We start from the raw sequence: 17,750 nt of genomic DNA, 5'->3' as shown, positions 1-17,750 counted from the left end.
TAGGAGCATTTAGTTACTGTGATACCTGGTCTGTCAGTCCCCATGGATGGAGTGAAGGCATGCTAGGAATAAGTGAACAGGGGGCTGGGTAATTCACACCTTCATACTGGAGCAGAAACCTTTTAGGGGCTAAAAAAGCCTCTGGTAGAAACAGTCTGTTTCTGAAACAGAAGCCCCTCAGGTCCTTCAGGCCCCGCTCCACCTCCTTCATTGTATGCAAATGAGGCAGCCTGGGAAGGGGGCCCTGCCCAGGGCTTTCAAGTGTCCTGGTGGGTGTGAAAGATGTCAGATAGCAGGCTCCTCAGACAGTTAGTGCCTTAATAATTACTGTGACACAGTGTTCCCTAGGACTCTGAAAACTCCAGAGCCCTCTGTCCTCTGGGGAGGAAATGCTAATTTTTTTTATAGGCCTGACTTTATCCATTTCAAAGCCTGTGCACAACAGACTAAAGGAGCCGGCTCAGAGGATGGGGGGGGGGGGGGGGGAGAGTGTGTGGGTCTCTGTAAATTTGGTGGGTCAGACAGCACACAGACCTTCAAGTTACTCTTTTTCATCACTCAAAAATGCCAGGTGGTGGTGGCACACACCTTTAATCCTAGCATTTGGGAGGCAGAGGCAGGCGGATCTCTGTGGGTTCAAGGCCAGCCTATTTATTCTACAAGAGCTAGTTACAGGACAGGCTCCAAAGCTACAGAGAAACCCTGTCTCAGAAAACCAAAAACAAAAAAAACCCCACAAAACTGATGAATATACTTTATCATTTTCCATGTTGCTGTCAATCTTCTATTGCTTCGTGTCGTTTTTAACAGCGGAGCTACAAGTGTGCAGGAGGAAGTGCGGTCCTCCTAAGCTGAAGCAGGGTTTTGGGGAACCAGGATAGGGGGAGGCATCTGAAAGTGCCGTCCGCTCAACGTTCCTATTGTATACGTGACCAGTGAGGCGAGGTGTCTGGGGGAGGTACCGTTTGTGACCCATGTGCAATGTTCATCACTGTCTGGCAGGATGTAGCTGCCTTTCTCTCCCTTCCACTTAACAAAAATAATGCTTTTAGCTTTATGTATATGACTGGTTTGACTACATACATGTGTGTTTAGTATGTGCGTGCCTGGTGCAAGTGAAGGTCAGAAGTTACTACATATCCTGGAACTGGAATTAAAGAGACTGATGTGAACTGCCACATGCGTGCATTCGGCTCTCAACCGCTGAGCCAACTCTCCAGCCCCGCTGTCTTCCTTCTAAAGGAGGAAATCTGGGGGTGGAGACATTCGTGTTTCTAACATCACACAGCAAATGGTAGTTTTCCAGGAAGCTTTATGGCCCATTTTTATAATCTTAGGAATAATTTTTTTGACCTCTTTTCTGATATTTTTTGTTGCTTTGGTCCTGGGTCTGAACTCACAGTCTCACATATACTAGGGGTGCCCTCTTCTGACGAGTTACACCCCCAGCCATCTTGTCATTTTTCACCGTGGATGATTTCTCTACACCTTGATCCCCGGAGCATCCTACTTAGTTCGTGTGTCTTGAGGATTGGAGCATTGCATACTATTTGACTGCCTTCACCTCCAGTTAAAATAGCCTTAACCGAGCAGCTGTAGTATTGAGAGTCTTTGGTTTGGTTTTGGCAGGTGAAACATGGTGGGTTTTTTTTGCCTTCGGGGAGTTTTATGTTGTGAAAGGAATCCACAATGCTATGGACCCCGAGCCAAGTTCCCATGGGAAGGCCAGAGTTCGGGGAGGCCCTCTGGACTGGGTCTGCACTTCCAGGAAAAGCACAAGCAGGGACTGAGGTCCCAGCAAGAGAGGGCAGGCTGGTTTGGAAGTCCAGGGTATAATTTGCTGTTGAAGATGATGTTCTGGAAGATAACAGGGTTTATGGGTTCCTTAGAGCCCAGGACAGGTAAGGCAGAAGTTGATCTTCCCAGCTCCTGGTTACAGGAATCCTAGGATCTGAGCGGAGTAGGGACAGTTTGCCCTGCTGGGGCCTTGGCGATGTCTTCAAGAAGGAGAATGGTTTGAACATTGGTGCTTTGGTGTGGCCACCATGACCCATAGCAGAGAATACATCCCAGGGCATCTGGTACTGGATGCACTAAGCTGAGTGCTTAAGATTTGTTAATTGCTCTGAGCCACTGCACTGATGTGCACACACACGAGGAAATCTTTTCTTTCCGCGTGGACTTGCTGAAAAGCTGAATCACATTCTCTGGCTCCCTACTGGACTTTATAGCTCCCGATTCGGGTGAGCCACACCTTTGCGAGGTGGGAGGAAGGTGGCTTGGTAGCAGGCAGCCGGGTTCTAGTTAGGTCTCTACCTGGAATCTTGGGCTCTTTTCTCTTTGGTCTGGGAAGCTCTTTTAGGTTGTGTTGTGTTTATAATGTTGGCAGTTGAGCCTCGGGTATCAGTAGGAAAACTTGTACACACCTAGGTGGAGAGAGCTGCCCCGTCGGTCAGGACAGCAGATCTTACTGTGGACATGCCCAGGGTCTCAGTGTGCTGCTCACGGTACCTGAGCCCATCTCCTTTCTTTCTTCATCCTGGCTTTGGGGTTGCTGGCTTCTGTCTCAGTCCACAAGGAGAAAAGGGACCCAGGGCTTTCTAACCTGCCCTCCACAGGGCAGGGCAAGTCTGGATTTATGGCTTTTTACTGATAATAAGCCCCAGATCATTTTGATCCTCTACAGCTAACTGGCCTTCCTCTAGAAACCTGCAAAGCAGTGGTAAATCCCTTTGCACTGCATTGCTTTGCGCCCCTCGGCCTCTGATAAATCTGGAAGTGCCTGACGAGAGGCAGCCAGAGCCAGGGGCCCACATAATCCACACGCTCTGGACGTCACCCCGGGTGACTCAGATTCAGTTGCGTTTGCCATTTCACAACCACCTGCATCTGATCTCCCTCCGGGCAAACTCTCTGCCTGGCGCCTGGTACTAGGAGCATAGTGCTCTTCCAGGGATGGCTTTTCCCAGCTGCTGCTGCTGCTTCTTTTTTTTAAAGAAGCAGGTGTCGTGAGTGTTGAACCGGCCCTGTGCCTTTTCCCTGCTGCCCTCCTAACAGCGCTGGCAAGTGTGTATACTTACTGTTCAGAGATGGGAAAGATAGGAGCTGAGGTGGCTGCCCTAGTCCTCATCTTTGGGACACATCTTTGCATTCGCCTAATGAGGTCATTGTTGCTTCCATCTTACACATAAAGAAGTGTGGGGGTGCTTAGAGAGATGTGGCTAATTTGTCTAGGGTCACTAGTAAGTCAAAATGACAAAATTCAAGTCCAGGCCAGGGTCCCACAGTACCCTTAATTCTTGCTCCTTTGCAGCCGCTCCCCCTTCTCCCCCAGACAGGGTTTCTCTGTGTAGCTTTGAAGCCTGTCCTAGAACTCACTGTGTAGACCAGGCTGGCCTCGAACTCACAGAAGGACTGCCTCCCGAGCTGCTTAGAGGCTGCGCCAACAACACCTGGCTGCTCCTTTGCAGTTTTATTAAGTAAAATAGTTTTCTCCTTTGTGACTGACATAGCCTATTACCTCCATTGGGTTCATTTTTTTTATTTGTTTGGATCATTCTCCCCCATTGTAAAATGCAGAAGAAAGGGAAGAAATGTGTATCAAGTGTCCAGTAAGTGTCAGACATCTATTTATTTATTTATTTATTCCTAAAAGGGGGTGAAACCAGGTTTCTTTATCCGGGAGTGTTTTGCTCCATGAGGCCTTTTAGTCCTTTTAAAACTTTGTTGTTCTTGTTGCATACCAAGTGCTGGTGCATCACTGGGTTGCTCTGTCAGTGGTCACTGAGGACAGGATGGCTAAGGCAGGGTTACTTTACCTGTTGGACAGGTGTAGACACGAGGCGGGATTTGGGTGTGCAGCTGACGGTGTCTTGCTCAGAAAGGGCCTTTGCGTTTCACACTGCAGGTTTTTGTTTTTGTTTATAAAAAGCAGTTCCTTTTTACACATGTTAAGGGAGAGTAATCAGATCTATGCCGTGGGATTACAGAGCATGATATAAAACCCTATAAATACCCGATTCCGGCACCATATAAACAGTGGAGAAACTGAGCTGTATTTGTTGCTTGGCATGTGTCTTCGTTTTAGGCTGGATTACTGCACACATTAGCGCAGCTGGAAATGCGCGAGTCAGTGGAACTCCCGGGAGCGTTTTTTTTTTTTTTTTTAAATCGAACATCCCTGCCTATGCTTTTTTCTTTTCAAGTCAAGTAGGTAGTAAAATTGGCGAAGTCAGTTCAACTGTACTTGGGTGAGCAGTGAGGAAGGTCAGGATTTGGTTAGTCTCTTCTCTAATCTTTGTTTACAATAACCATTGTGGTTCCCTTGCTCTCCGTATTCCTTAACCAGCAGGTAAGGAAAATGAAGCCCACTGTGGTGTCCAGGTGTGGACCGTTGGTCAGATTTCCTTACGCATCAGTATGATCTGTCTAGTCACGAGGTCCAGTGTTTGTCTTTGTTGGTTTTCCTGAACACTCATGGTGGAGCTACAGTTGCTCGGGTTATGGTGTTAGCAAGTAGTTTATCAATAAATCTGCCAGCAGCTGATAAGTCAGAATCACACTATGGTTGTAAAAATGTTTGTATTCATGGTAGATAATGAGGCATTTGAAGAAAAAGAAATTTGGCACCTGTTTAAGATAAAGAATTACAAAGAAAATAGCCCTAAGGACTTAAAAAATCATTTTTCCTGTAATATTTATTTTATTCATATAAGCGTTGTGCTTAAGTGGTTTACATCACATGCATGCTTAACACGAAGGGAGGTCAGAAGAGGGAACTGGAGTCCCTGGAACTGGAGTCATGGGTTGTTGGAAGCTACCATGTGGGTACCGAGAACTGAACCTGTGTCCTCTGTAAGAGCAAGTGCTCTTAACTGCTGAACCACCTCTCTAACCTTCGTTGGATTTTTAAAATTACTTTCCCACATAAGATACATACATAGTCACCGGGGAAAATGAGTTAAAAGATTAATATGAGGAGAAAAGAAAGTAGGAGTAGGCCTACAAATCTGAAAACACCATTACTGCTAATATATGTCTTTTTAGATGCCCTAGGGTGGGGGGTTCTCATGCAGGCCAGGCTGGTCTTAGTCTCCCAGAATTGCAGGCATGCACCGCCATGCAGGTGCGTGTACGCTGTGCCAAGGATAGAATCCAGGGCTTCGTGTATGCTAGGTGAGCACTCTCGCCAGTGAGCACATCTCCAGCTGTGCAGGACTTTTTTCCTTGGGTGAACACAGTATGATTCATTTGTGGATGAGAAGAAACTTCATTTTTATACACCTCCTTATGTTGTACTATATCTTTTTCAAATTTAAAAATATATGACAAGTCTTTTCCTGACATAGTCAACGTGGCATAACCGTCACATTGTTTTGACGTGACATCATCTGGAGGGCCAGGTCATAGGCAATATTTCAATTAGTTTTTACTCCCTAGGTTCTCATTTAAGGGGAGGAGAGATGTTTTCTTGTTTATTTATTTATTTTTAAAGATTTGTTTATTTTATGTGCATTGATGTTTTGGCTGCATGTATATGTCTGTGTGAGGGTGTGGGACTGGAGTTACAGACAGCTGTTAGCTGCCAGGTGGGTGCTGGGAATTGAACCTACATCCTCTGGAAGACCAGCCAGTGCTCTTAACCATGGAGCTGTCCCTCCAGCCCCCATGTTTTCTTTTCTAAACGAAGTCAGTCTAGGATTCGGGTTTTTTTTGAACACCATCAGAAATTGGTTTAACTTTATGTAAGAAAACACTAACTGATAAAAGTGTGTTTGTTTTTGTGGAGTATGTGATCTTTCATCGTAGTATCCGGAACAAGCTGAAGTCAGCAATGACAAACAAATTGAGTAGTTCAAGAAGTCCCTCCGTAGGGCCAGACTCCAAGCTGGAGTTGTAGCAAGACTCTACACTGGCTTTCCAACTGAAAACAGAACAAAAATCTTTTTAAAATTTGGAATAAAGAATTGTTAGGGGAGTGAGAAAGAGGGGCCAGGCTCCTTGTTTGGGGTCTTTGAAATGGGGGTCTCACATCTAGGAGCAAAGTTCTTTTTTGCTTAACTACGTAGTACTAAGGATATGACATGTCATTTACCAGTGGTTGTGGGTCTGAGATATTTTGTTTTAATCAGTCATCATATTTGCACAGTTTTTTATAATCTTCAAATATAAGGACTGTTAGTGCTATTACTAATATGTATGTATGTGTATACACACATGTATTTGCAAGGCTAGGCCTTGAACCTATAGTCTTATAGTAACTAAACATAGCCTGTCACTAAGCCACACCCCTGGCCTTATGTATTGCTCTCTTTTTAAATTAACATGTATTTTCATACATGCTTTGTATTGATTCCTCTCTCTGAATTTCTTAATGTAAAAAGATAAACTACAATTCTAGGTGGCTATGGTAATGCATACTTGCGATCCCAGTCGAGAGGCAGGAAGGAGGACCTGACTGAGCCTTAGGGGCAGCCTGACCCATAAGTGGATAGTTAGCTCAAAAAAGCAAAATTGGCTGGGAATGGTGGCTTGTGCCTTTAATCCTAGCACTCAGGAGGCCGTGGCCAGCTGTGAGACCAGCCTGGTCTACATAGAGAATTCCAGGCTAGAGGGTTATATAGTGAGAACTCATCTTAAATCTTCAAGACCAAGTATGACTTTATATTTTTAGAATATGTTGGAAACCGTAATGTCAGAAGGGCCATAATAGCATTTTAGTGGCATTTATTATCATTAATTATAGCAGAGTCTTCATATACTCAGAAAGGAACAGTACTTACATGTACTGGTAGATAACTTGCCCAAGAGATAATTGACTGGGTTCCTTGAAACAGCTCCCCAGAGGCTCCTGCCTCAGACAGTTCCTGTGTGTGAATCACTCTAAGGTCTGCTGTCAGGAAAATAACTCTTAGGTCAGTTCTGAACTGTAAATGGAATCCCTTGCCTTAGTCCAGGAATGGCTGCGGAGTCGTTATGGAGTTGCTATGGAGTTAGGGCCATTCTTTGGCACCTTAGAAAGATGTGTTTCGTTCCCACTGGCCCATCAGTAGGATGCCTTTCCCCTGGCAGTTTCCAGTGCAACCCTTTGACTGACATTCGTTTTAGAGCAAAAAATTGAGTGAGGGGAGGGAATTCAATCTGCCAGATTGAGCATTCCTGCCTACCTCTTGCTATGATTCCCTTAAAAGACCCTTTTAATTGTCCACTATGACCTGTTAGCATGAGCACCTAGTTTTAATTACATTTAGTCTTAGTTTGTTTGTTTGTTTTAAATCTCTGAAATGGGCAGACTATATTTCTTGTACTGTATTCCTAGGTGACAAAATGATGCCTCTAGGCAGTTTGTTGTTGTTTTTCTTAGCAGAGCTTACAGAGAAACTTTGGGAGGAGAAGTCATTGTCTTCTCACACAAAGGAAAAGGGCCATAAATCTAGGGAAACTCTAAACGTCTCCAAAGTGGCTTCAAGGTGGAGCCACAGCAGAGAGACCATCCCGTGGAAGGAGAACTTCCTCAGAAACCTTATCTCCATTTCCTCCGCTTGTGTTTTCCTCATTTTAAAACGGGATGCCTCCTGTCATCACCAGGGACAACAGGGTTACTGCACCGCCACTGTGGCCGCAAGCATCTCATTGAAATAGGCCTTGTTATCTGTAGGAAGACCTTTCCACCATTCCCTGCTTTCTAAGAGCCTGGGCTAGAAGCAGGTATTCTGTTTACATTTTAGGCGGGCCTGTGTGTGCTCCAAAAACATTTAACGTGTCTCTATTTCAAGCCTTTCCAAGTCGCTCACGGAACTTTAGGCAGCTGCTTAGCAAAGAAGAGCAGACAATGAGTGCTTATCAATTGACCCCTGAGAAAGCACAGGGGTTGTGAAGCCAGTCTCCCTAATCGGTGTGTAGATGCAATGCAGGCAGGGATAATTTGAGGCAGTAGGTCTCTGTCTTGTGAGGGAGATGGCAGGTGATTAGACAGTCAGCCAGGCCTCAGTTGAAGAACTTGTGGACATCCGTCCTATGTACCTTTGCTTGGTAAGCTCAGCTGCGAGGCAGGCTCCTTTGCTGTGACCAGAGGCCCTGGTTACTTTTACTACACAGTGACCTCACGAAGGTCTCAGGGGGAAAGAAGCTCTCGAAACAGAGTGTAAGAATTCCAAAGCCATTTTACCAGCTTGATTCTTTCTGGCCGAGGTTTGAGGTGGAGGGTGCCTTTGTAGATGTTAGTGATTAGAATTTTTTTTAAAAGATAGAAATGAGTTGTAATGGAAATCTTAGGGTTTTACTTTGTTTTGAAGTCTTAAACAATTGCCTCAGAATATTTCACCTTCTGTAGCTTACTTTGGGTATTAAGTGGAATGGAGATAATTAGAAATAAACACTTCTCTATGTGAAAGAAGTTATTTGAGAAAGGGGTTATAAAAATATGTATATATGTAAAAAACAGCCTAGGAGTACATATGTAATTTTTTTTTCTGAGTAGACCTACCTTCTTGAAAAGAAGGTGAATTTTTTTTAGGTGTAACAGACCATAAAGTAAATAACATTCTCCAAAGACATAAGTCTATAAACAAAGCTTAAATACCTTTATTTAAAATGGATTAAGTTCTGAAGCCTAATGCTTTTTAAGTGTTGTCATATCAGGTGACTTACAAAGTGTGTCACTAATCATATGTGTTGCCCTCAATTTCATTAAGAAGGCATGCACTGGCTCATAGATTTTTACATGCGGCGGCGGCGGCAGCAGTGAAACAGAAACTGGATACAAATACGGAGGAGGGTAAAAAAGATGAGGTCGTCGCACACCTGGCTGCCTCCCTACCCTTCCTTTCCCAACTCTGCCCCTTTGTGAGGCTCTTGCAGAAGATGGAGGAAGCTCTGCTCTTTGGGTCATCATCCTGGATCTGGGCATGGGAGTGGCTGGGCACTGAGTCCTTCCTCAACAGCTCAAAGCTGACTCTTTATAGGCTGTCAGGAGGTGGGCAGTCGTTTCCTCAGGCTCTCCCAGAAAGGCCTGGGAGGAGCAGGGAGGAACAGGGAGAATGTTCTGCTCCCCTGGACTCTTCCTCCCCACCCCTGAGGTGCAGGGAGGAGGTAGTAGGGAGTTGGAATCCAGGGAGCAGGGCTGAAGGCTGTTACTGCCTTTGTCTGCACTGTCCAGGCTGCTGCGGCCCTGAGATTGCTTAGCTGTTGGTCCTGCCCTCCTCATATTTGGGTGTTCTGGAAATGCATCTGATGAGTTTACAGTGGACTCATACGAGTAGCGCACACACATACATGTTTAGATATGTCGGATGCAGAGGCAAATTAAACCAAGAAGCCAAATGTTGAGGATTTTGTTGTTTTTCTAAAGAATTGAAACTGGCTTTTCTGGCCCAACGGTGGAGTGGAGTGAGTGGCTTGCTCAAATTACTCCAGGTAGTTGTTTGTTGTTTAGGTCACTAAAAATGACTGGGAAAGGTGCGGCGTTGAAGTGAGGCTTGAAAGGTTCCCCTGGTGCTTTGCTGGAAGAAGAGGATGGGAGAAGTCATTTGGCCCTGGCCTGACTCCTCCTCTTCCTCTCTCAGCCCCGGAGCTGCGGCTGCCTGGTGCTCTGTGCTGTGGCCGGATTTTCAAATATTTTTCAGTTTTCAGTATCTTCGGTCATCACATCCAGGGTTCCTTTTCGTTTTCAAGGGCACCCAGTCTAACGGTTAAGCCCCCTTCAGTGTGCCTCCTCACTGTGCCAGCGGGGAGGTTGATAATGTTAACTGATGCCCTGTCACTGTGAAAAAGCATCATCTGTTAATTAGGCTTGCACACAAATACACACACACACACACACACACACACACACACACACACACACGGCTGATGTGCAGTTTTACTCAAGGATGTTAAAGACCCAAATCTTTGAGGGGGGGAAAAATGGAATGAAGAAAGACTGGCACTTTATCCAGTTTAAGCTGCTTATTGGTTCACTAGGCATTTGTGCCTGATTTTAGAGGTGTAGAAAATGCCAGTAACTGTGGTATTCAACGGACACCAAACTGTTGTCCAAATACTTCAGTTAGACTTAGACTTCTTTCTTAATTGGTGGGAAGGAAAACCCACCCAGAAAAAGGAGGAAACTGTGACTTTCATTGGACATTTAAGCTCTTCATGCTGAAGGATCTAAAGAATACACGTGTTTCTTTTTAATTAAGTGCCTATTTGTGCTTTCTCAAAACAGTAGCTGTCTGAATCCCTCAAGATTTTGAGCTGCTCAAAATGCTGCATTGATGTAAAGCTTCAGCAAATGAAAGTTTGGTACTTGTCACCCAAGGTCAAAAAGTAGCTTTTGCTGTCTGAAGTCCATATAGATAGGTGCATTTCTTTGCTGCTATTTTTAAAAATTGTTCTGGAAATTGAGGGTTTGGTTTTTGTTGTTGTTTGTTTTGTTTTAGTTTTTCTTCTTTCTTTCTTTTTTTTTTAGGGTTTTATAGTAAGATTTATCAGTACCAGGAATTCATAAGCTAGTTAAGGCGCCATGCACTATACAAATGAATAAGGTGACGTATTAGAAGAATACTGTGATGCCTTGGTAGGAATAATTAGATGAAACATGCTTTTGCTTTTTTTCTTGCAACTTCCTTGCTTTCTGGAGAGTGATCATCAGTAACAAGAATGTGCTCTCTCTCTCTCTCTCTATATATATATATATACAGTTCCAAGTGTAATTTTTTTTTTTTACTTTAAATCTCACTGACTTTGTGTGTGATGTCTCACCAAAGGCTCTCATGTTAGAGCACACCTCAGCGTTTGTAATGAACGACTCTGTGGCACACTGAATGAATTTAATATGTTAATACTCCTGTAAGGCCCAGAATTGCTTGGCTGCCCCTTGCCCTGCCTGCCTGGTACTGGCTGAAAAGGTACCATTGTTTGTTCTGCAAACACTGGGTGATGTTTGTTTCCAAGGTGACTGATTCTATTGGTGCTCTTTATGCAAGGGGGATGGGAAAGAGAAAGTTAGCTTTAAACACCTGAGAGCATCCTAATTGTGACACGGTCTATGTATGTTGGGTGTGTAGAGGTTGAAATTTTATGTTAGCTGAGGTTATTTGGGGGAAAAAAATGGATAAAATAGAAATGAGAAAAATACAGTGCGAGTTACTAGCAAGTTCTGCTATATAATTCACTATATAGTAAATGTATAAAGAGATGTTAAGAATCAAATCTACTTAGGCTGAAGTAAACTGTTTACATTGGAAAATTAAAGAGCTAAGGGAAAGATTTTAGATGATAATTGTGAGAAATATTAACCTTTTTTCCCCCTCTGAGTTATGTATTTACAAAGACTATTCAGATAAATACTTGGCAGTATAATTAAAATTGGTCATTGATAAAGTATATGGGCCTTCAAAAAATGACAACATGAAATATAAATTTGTTTCAGTTTTGAGTTTTATGAAATTGTTTTTTCTGACAACTAGAAAGGTCACTGATGTGTATTTCTTCCACAAAACTTCTACAGGCGACAAAATAGATCAAAAAGCATCTTTTCATGGGTGATATATATCGACATAACTCGTTAAACTTGGGACATTGAGAATTTTTAGGTTCCAACTAGAGAAGAATATCCTCACCCCCACCCCCCTGCAGTACATGGATGCGGTTAACAGAACTTTGCCTTTTCACTCCTATCTGGCCCAGTACAGTTCATGCGCAGGTTTCAGTAAACATTAACTACTTTTATCAGGGCTTGCAGTGTACTGAATGGTTAGTAAAGAGAGTGGACTGCAAGAGACAGATGAAAACGAGAGTCCAAGGTCAGGTGGCTGTTGAATTTTTTTTTTTTTAATTATTGAGAATTGAGGGGAAAAGCAAGTCTTTATGAGGCCTACCATTTTATATGTGGAGGCTAACACAGATTTGTCCAGATGCCGTGAGTGGCAAGGCCAGCTGACTTTAGAGACTCATGAAAAAGCATCCTTCAAGGATAAAAGGTTCTCGAGGCCTTAGCGAAAAAAATGAGGTAACACTTATGTCACAGGGATTTCCCTTATTCTTTTCTAAAAGATGCTTCGTGTTGGCCATCTGATCTCCATTTGTATTTCTAGAGTTAGCCCAGTAACTCGTAAACCAAAGTGCTAGAATTCATATTGCCAAATATAGAATAAACAAGCAAGTTTCACATATCATGTAATATTCCAGAACTTTGGCTGTCATCTGGGTTCTTTTTTTTTTTTTTTTTTCCTAGCGAAAATGGGAAAATCTCAACACGGATATAACTAAGCCTTAGTCTTCCTGTCTCTCCGACCCGGGGTTTTAAGGCGCTCACAGCCGACGCCCGTTTGCCCGGCCTGTCGGGTCTGGGAATGCTCCGACGACTGTGGCGGCGACCTCGAGGTGAATATTGGAGGAACTTAAAACCCTCGGGTGTAAGCCTTAAAAGTGCTTGGGCGCCCTCAGGCCCAGGTCTGTCCTCGTCAGGACCAGGTCTGCACGCCGGGTGACTGGCGGGGCATCGGCTCGCACTGGGGAAGGGCATGAGGTGGGCAGCCATTACGAAGGCGTGCTCGGCGCGGACGGTTGGCACGGTGTGAGGGATGAGGCGCCCGAGCCGCCGAGCCTGGCCCTCTAGGGCCTGTGGTGACCTCCTCAGCCGAGGAACTGGCCGCGCTTGTCCAGGGGACCTGCACGACGCCCGCCCGCCCGCTCGCCTCACCTCAGCTCAGCTCAGCTCGAGTGCTGGGCACTCTGCGAGCGGACCACGGAGCTGTCAGTCAGGCCAGCAGCGTCGCCGATTGGCTGACGCGCCGGTTGGGGGCAGAGCCGGGCGCTGGCATCCCTGATGGGACCTTGAAGCTCTCAGGATCTCTCTCCTCAGGCTCTCACCTCACCGCAGCCCTGACGGGGTGCAGCAGCCGAGTGGCAACCAGAGGTCTTCAGAGCCTGTTGCACCACGACGTCTTCCAAAGACTTCTCTCAGGGAGAGCTTAGAAAATGTGGGTGCCCTGAGCAAGACCCTCTTCCTCCTTCTGGGTAGTTCGACGGCTTCTAGCTCGTGGCCACGTTTACAGTTTCGGAAGTTTTCCGAGGCCTGCGCTGGTCTGCTCGCAGAATGTATCCCCCCGCCCCCCAACAAGTCCCCATAAGACTCTGGGGTTTCCCCCACGATGGCTGCGGCTCTCTGGAGGGTGGTGCTGGACCCGCAGGAGGCCCCCGTGGAGCAGGAAGTCAGGGACTTCCACGTGGGGACAGCAGCAGAGTGGCAGCAGCCAGGTGGCTGAGTGTGTGAGTGGAGCCTTAGCACGGCCTTTCTGAATTCCTGGGTGGGGGCGGGGAGGGGAGCGTTTCTAAAATGACGCTCATTCGGAGAACAGAGGAAGAGGCCCAGAAGGGGCCTAGGGCTTTGCATTCTTCGTGGGGAGCCCCCCCCCCCCCCCTCATGCTACAGTCCCTCTGCTGAAAGTGGGGCTCCCTTGTCTTCTTTGAATGATGTTTCAGGTTTCTCTAATTGGGACCAGTTAGGAAAAAATGAGCCTGCTTAGCTGTGGTGAGGTTTCTTGATGTTATGAACTTGGGCATCACCAAAGGGGATACCGTTGCTACTGCTTCGGTTGGGCAAAGGTTGCTTGCCACGGAGCCAGCTTGCTGAGTATGCGCTGTCTTACTCTAACCCACAGGGTCAGCCTTGAAGCTTCCTGACGAGTGCTCTACCATCATGCAACTCTGCAAAGAGCAGGGCCAGGGATGTAGCCTCGGATAAGTGGCCCTCCCTTGTAGCACACTGCAGGGGCCTAGAGATTTGCCTCCTCTGCTAGCTTAGGTCAAGGCTAGAACCAGGTAATTCGGTGCGTTTGTGTCAAAAACTTCTGTGTGAAAAACCCTGTCTCGAAAAACCCAAACACTTCTGATGAGTTGGGTATGGTGGCGTACGCCTTTATTCCCAACATCTCTGTGAGTTTAAGGTAGCTAGAGCTATATACCCCCCCCCACACAATCTGATGAGGCAAATAGATGTTTGTGTGTGTGTGTGGGGGGGGGGTTTGTTTTTAAACGTGCATAGGCACTCATGTGGGTCATAGGAGAGTTTCCAAGAGTCCATTCTCAGTGTTTCCTGGGATTGAGTTTGGAACAGACACCTTTACCCTCAGGGCCAATCTCACAAATCCAGCAACTAGGTTTTTTTTTTTTTAAAGACCAATGAAAGGAGAATTGGTAAACCCCAAATTATCCTAGCTGTTGGCTTGCTGCAAAGCTGAGTTGGCTATTAAACAGGCTGGTGTGGCGCCTGCGCTAGAACCACCATGGCCCTCAGCACCGGCAGGTGTAAATGCCACTAATTAATTTTTTAAGAACTTGGAGCTCTGACAGAATTATCAGGGATGCTGAGTAGCAGGTACCAGATGTTTCTTTTGTTAAAGCCATGGAGATGTAGCATCTCAGGCAATCAGGCTATGGACGTTTAATCGCCTAGTCTGGTGTTATGGGGCTTGGAGTGTTGAATTTTTTTCTTTGAGGGGAGAAGAGGGCGTGGATTCTGGTTCCTAATGTGCCTTTTCACCCTCCCAGGGTTATCTTAGGTGGAGATGTTGACTCAATTATCATTACGCCCAGGTCCTGGTAGAAGAGGGTTAAATAGTACTTGGGGGCCTCTTTATCTGAACCGTTTTTGCCACAGCTGAAGTTGTCCGCCTGTGTCTCTAACTGAATTCGGTCCTTGTACACTGGGGGACAACAGTACAGTCAGCAGCTCATCGTGTCGAGCAGGCTTTTACAAGCCTCTGAACAGCTTTGCCTTTTTCTGTTCATGAATGCACCATTTGTTGTTTGGAGCACAACTGTTAGATACAACTGGTCTTGCAGCCCACTCTGCTTGTGTTGTGACCAGTGAGCATCAGCGGAGATGGATTCCTCCCCCAACCCTTGCTTTTTTTTTTTTTGCAGGGACCAAGTTTTTACTGTAAATCCTATTTTGTCCACACTAGAATTTCTTTGACCCAATTCACATTTTTCAAATGTGTAATTTTCAGAAATAAGGTTTTAGTTTGCTAAGAGTGGTTTGAGATTTCTGAATAGACATTTTAGTTGGTTAAAGAAAGATTTATTTGGGGGGCTTTTGCACTCATGCTTTTTGTAAGTCAAAACCTTCATTGTGACTTTGAGGCTGAGTTTTCGACGGAAGTTAGAAAGTTCTTTATACATCATCTCTTCATCAAATATTGCCTTCAATTCAGAATTTAAGATTAATTTATAAATGCTTTCATAGCAAATATAAGCATGAAGTGATGGGTTTGATTTAACCACTTTACAATGTATACATATATCAAAACATTATATATATATATACTATAAATAAATACAGTCCCATACCCCCTAGGGCTAAGACTCAATCCAGAGTCTTTGTTGTGCTAGGCAGTGACTACCACTGAGGTGTATGTCCAGCTTGGCAAGTTTTGTCAATCACACCATAATAAAACTTATTAATTAAAAAGTAATTTAAGAGAAGCTGTCAGTTAAACTGTAATATGGTATTCTCAAGTGTTTCTAGAATACTTCTGGATAACTTGATCATTCTTAAAGTGGGACTCTAATGCTCATGTTAGAATTTTTACTTCTGTTTCTTTCCACTAACACATACGTTTTTGTCCCTGATTGGTTGCAGCAGCTGTTTACATTGAAATTATTCCTCCTTTATAGTTTAATGTATTTCCGCTGGAGAACATTAGCATCCCTTTCTTCTGTGCTTTTCATGTCCACGTTATTGTTCCAACCACTGTTGGATCTTGGGTGGGCCGAGATGAATTTCTGTTAGAAGCATCCTATAACAACTGATTCCACGTGCATTGATAACCGAGGTCCTCTAAAATGATACTGTCAGGTTGCTGCAAATGAAGAAGCTTTGTGTAGTTGAATCTTTGATTTGTTTGTTTGGTTGGTTTGGTTTTGAAACCAGGGTCTTAACAGGCCTTGGCTGGCTTGGGCTTGCTTTGTAGACTAGGTTAACCTTGAACTCAGAAACACTTGCCTCTGCCCAAGTTCTGGCGCTAAAGGCCTGTGCCACCCACCACCCCCGGCTGTGTAGTTAAATCTTATTTTTTTCTTTCTTTCTTTTTTTGAGACAGTCTTAACTATGCAGCCCAAGCTGACCTCCATCAGAGACCTTACAAAGACACAGGACTATATTTGTGTTTTTGTTAAAAATTGGCATAAACAAACACATAGAGGAAGAAAGTAGAGTCCGGTGTAAGCTCTTTGTCACGTCACTGTTCTTTTGTGAAGATGTCTCCTAAGCAGCAGATTGGGTGGGGAGGCAAACTCATGGTTAAGGGTTCTCAACTGCAGCCTTCTTGGGCCCCGTCCTTAACTTTTAAAGCGTGTTTTACATACGCAGCGTCCCATGTTTCCGTGCTTGGTTTTGATCTGTGCGTTTAAAATGCATGAAGTTGCAGATAGTTCTCCCTTTACAGTAGTTTGTGTGTGTTTAATTATGTGTGTCCTTTGAAATGGCAACGAAAACACCACCAGGAATTACCAGCAGGTAGAAACTGCTTTTCCTATGTCAGAACAGCCTGGGTGGCTTAGTGGATGCTTCTGTTGCTAAGCAGGTAGGTTTCTGGTCTGGAGGCTACCCATTAACCCTGTAAGTGCCTAACGGCAAGCCGAAAAGATAAAGAAAATTAGCCTGTTTTCTCCAGCATCCTGCTTTGTCTGAGAGCTTGGGAAGTGGACATAGAGAAGCTTAAACATGATTGTCACATTCGGAGGGGAAGGAGGGGAGCTGAGAAGATGGTGAGGACTCCTGCTTAGCAGTTTTCACTGGGGTGAAGGCTCCATCTAGTAGCTGATAGGGAAGGTCTCAGCAATATGATCAAAATTATAGGTTGGATTGCATTGAGGAGTGGGTTTAGCTCTTCAGTAGTTTTCTCTTTTAGCCTGCCTTTAATTGCCCACAGGGCTGTGAGGAGAGGAAGAAGGAAGAAAGGGGTGGCTGTTTGCATCCCTTTGCCAGAAAGGAGTTAGTTAACAGAACATACCACAGAACAGGTTGGGCAAGACTGTTAAAGTCAGTGATGAAGCCTGCCTCCCCCTCTTCTCCTCTTCCTCTCTCCTCTTCTGTCTTCTCCTTGCTTTACCGCATTCAGGACTTTAAAACATCTTTGGGTTCTGGCCTACACCCCCACTACCCCCCGCCCCCCCCAAGTCACAGTCTGGCTTCCCCTCTCCTAATCAGAACACTTGATGTGAATAAAATACTTTGTGCAGATGAGGAGCTTGTCTGCGACAGGCAGGCTGCGTGGCCAGCTGTTTCTCGAGCAGCCGATGGTGCCCTCTGTCATGTAACATAGGCCCTATTCAGCTGCAGCATTCTTGAGTATGCATTTATGCCTCTGTGGGACTGTGGAGTGCACAACTTGGGAGGGAGGGGGAATGTGGAGGCAGGATGAAGAAGGAAGTGTGTGCGTTCGCACAGACTTGGAGTAGTGAGCCACTCAAATGCCACTAAGTCAGGAGACACTGCTGTTTGAAACGTGTGCTTTTAACTCTGACTTGTGGGGTGTCTGGGGGCCTAGGATGCAGGAGAACTGGGTTTGTTGCAGGCCGGTCCGTGTCTGATATAAGTTCTACGTGGTGTTTGCATCCATTCATCCCATCAACATACCATATATAGTCATGTTTGAGCTCACTATAACATCACAGGGGAAGCACTCCTGATGCACAGTTCCTTTCTTGCGCAGAAGCAGGCTCACAGAGGCTATTTCTGGTCTGTGGTGGCCTCCTGTCTT

The 17,750-nt window shown here is 45.2% G+C and overlaps 1 protein-coding gene across 9 annotated transcripts in view; it reads left to right on the top strand.

Annotated features, from left to right (window-relative positions):
• Positions 1-17,750, top strand: part of Rreb1 (ras responsive element binding protein 1) — a 122,605-nt gene that overhangs the window by 18,461 nt on the left and 86,394 nt on the right. The window contains exon 1 of one of the 9 annotated variants that reach the window (XM_041632664.1): positions 12,876-12,965. The exons of the other annotated variants lie outside the window; for them this stretch is intronic. The gene's annotated coding sequence lies outside the window, so the exon portion shown is untranslated. Of the gene's footprint in view, positions 1-12,875; positions 12,966-17,750 lie in introns of those variants that run through there. 9 annotated transcript variants of the gene reach the window in all.

This window comes from Microtus oregoni, unplaced genomic scaffold (assembly GCF_018167655.1).
Source record: "Microtus oregoni isolate MIOR12 unplaced genomic scaffold, Mior012 000042F_ref0000377, whole genome shotgun sequence".
Classification (NCBI taxonomy): Eukaryota; Metazoa; Chordata; class Mammalia; order Rodentia; family Cricetidae; genus Microtus; species Microtus oregoni.
This window is presented reverse-complemented; position numbering and strand designations above follow the sequence as displayed.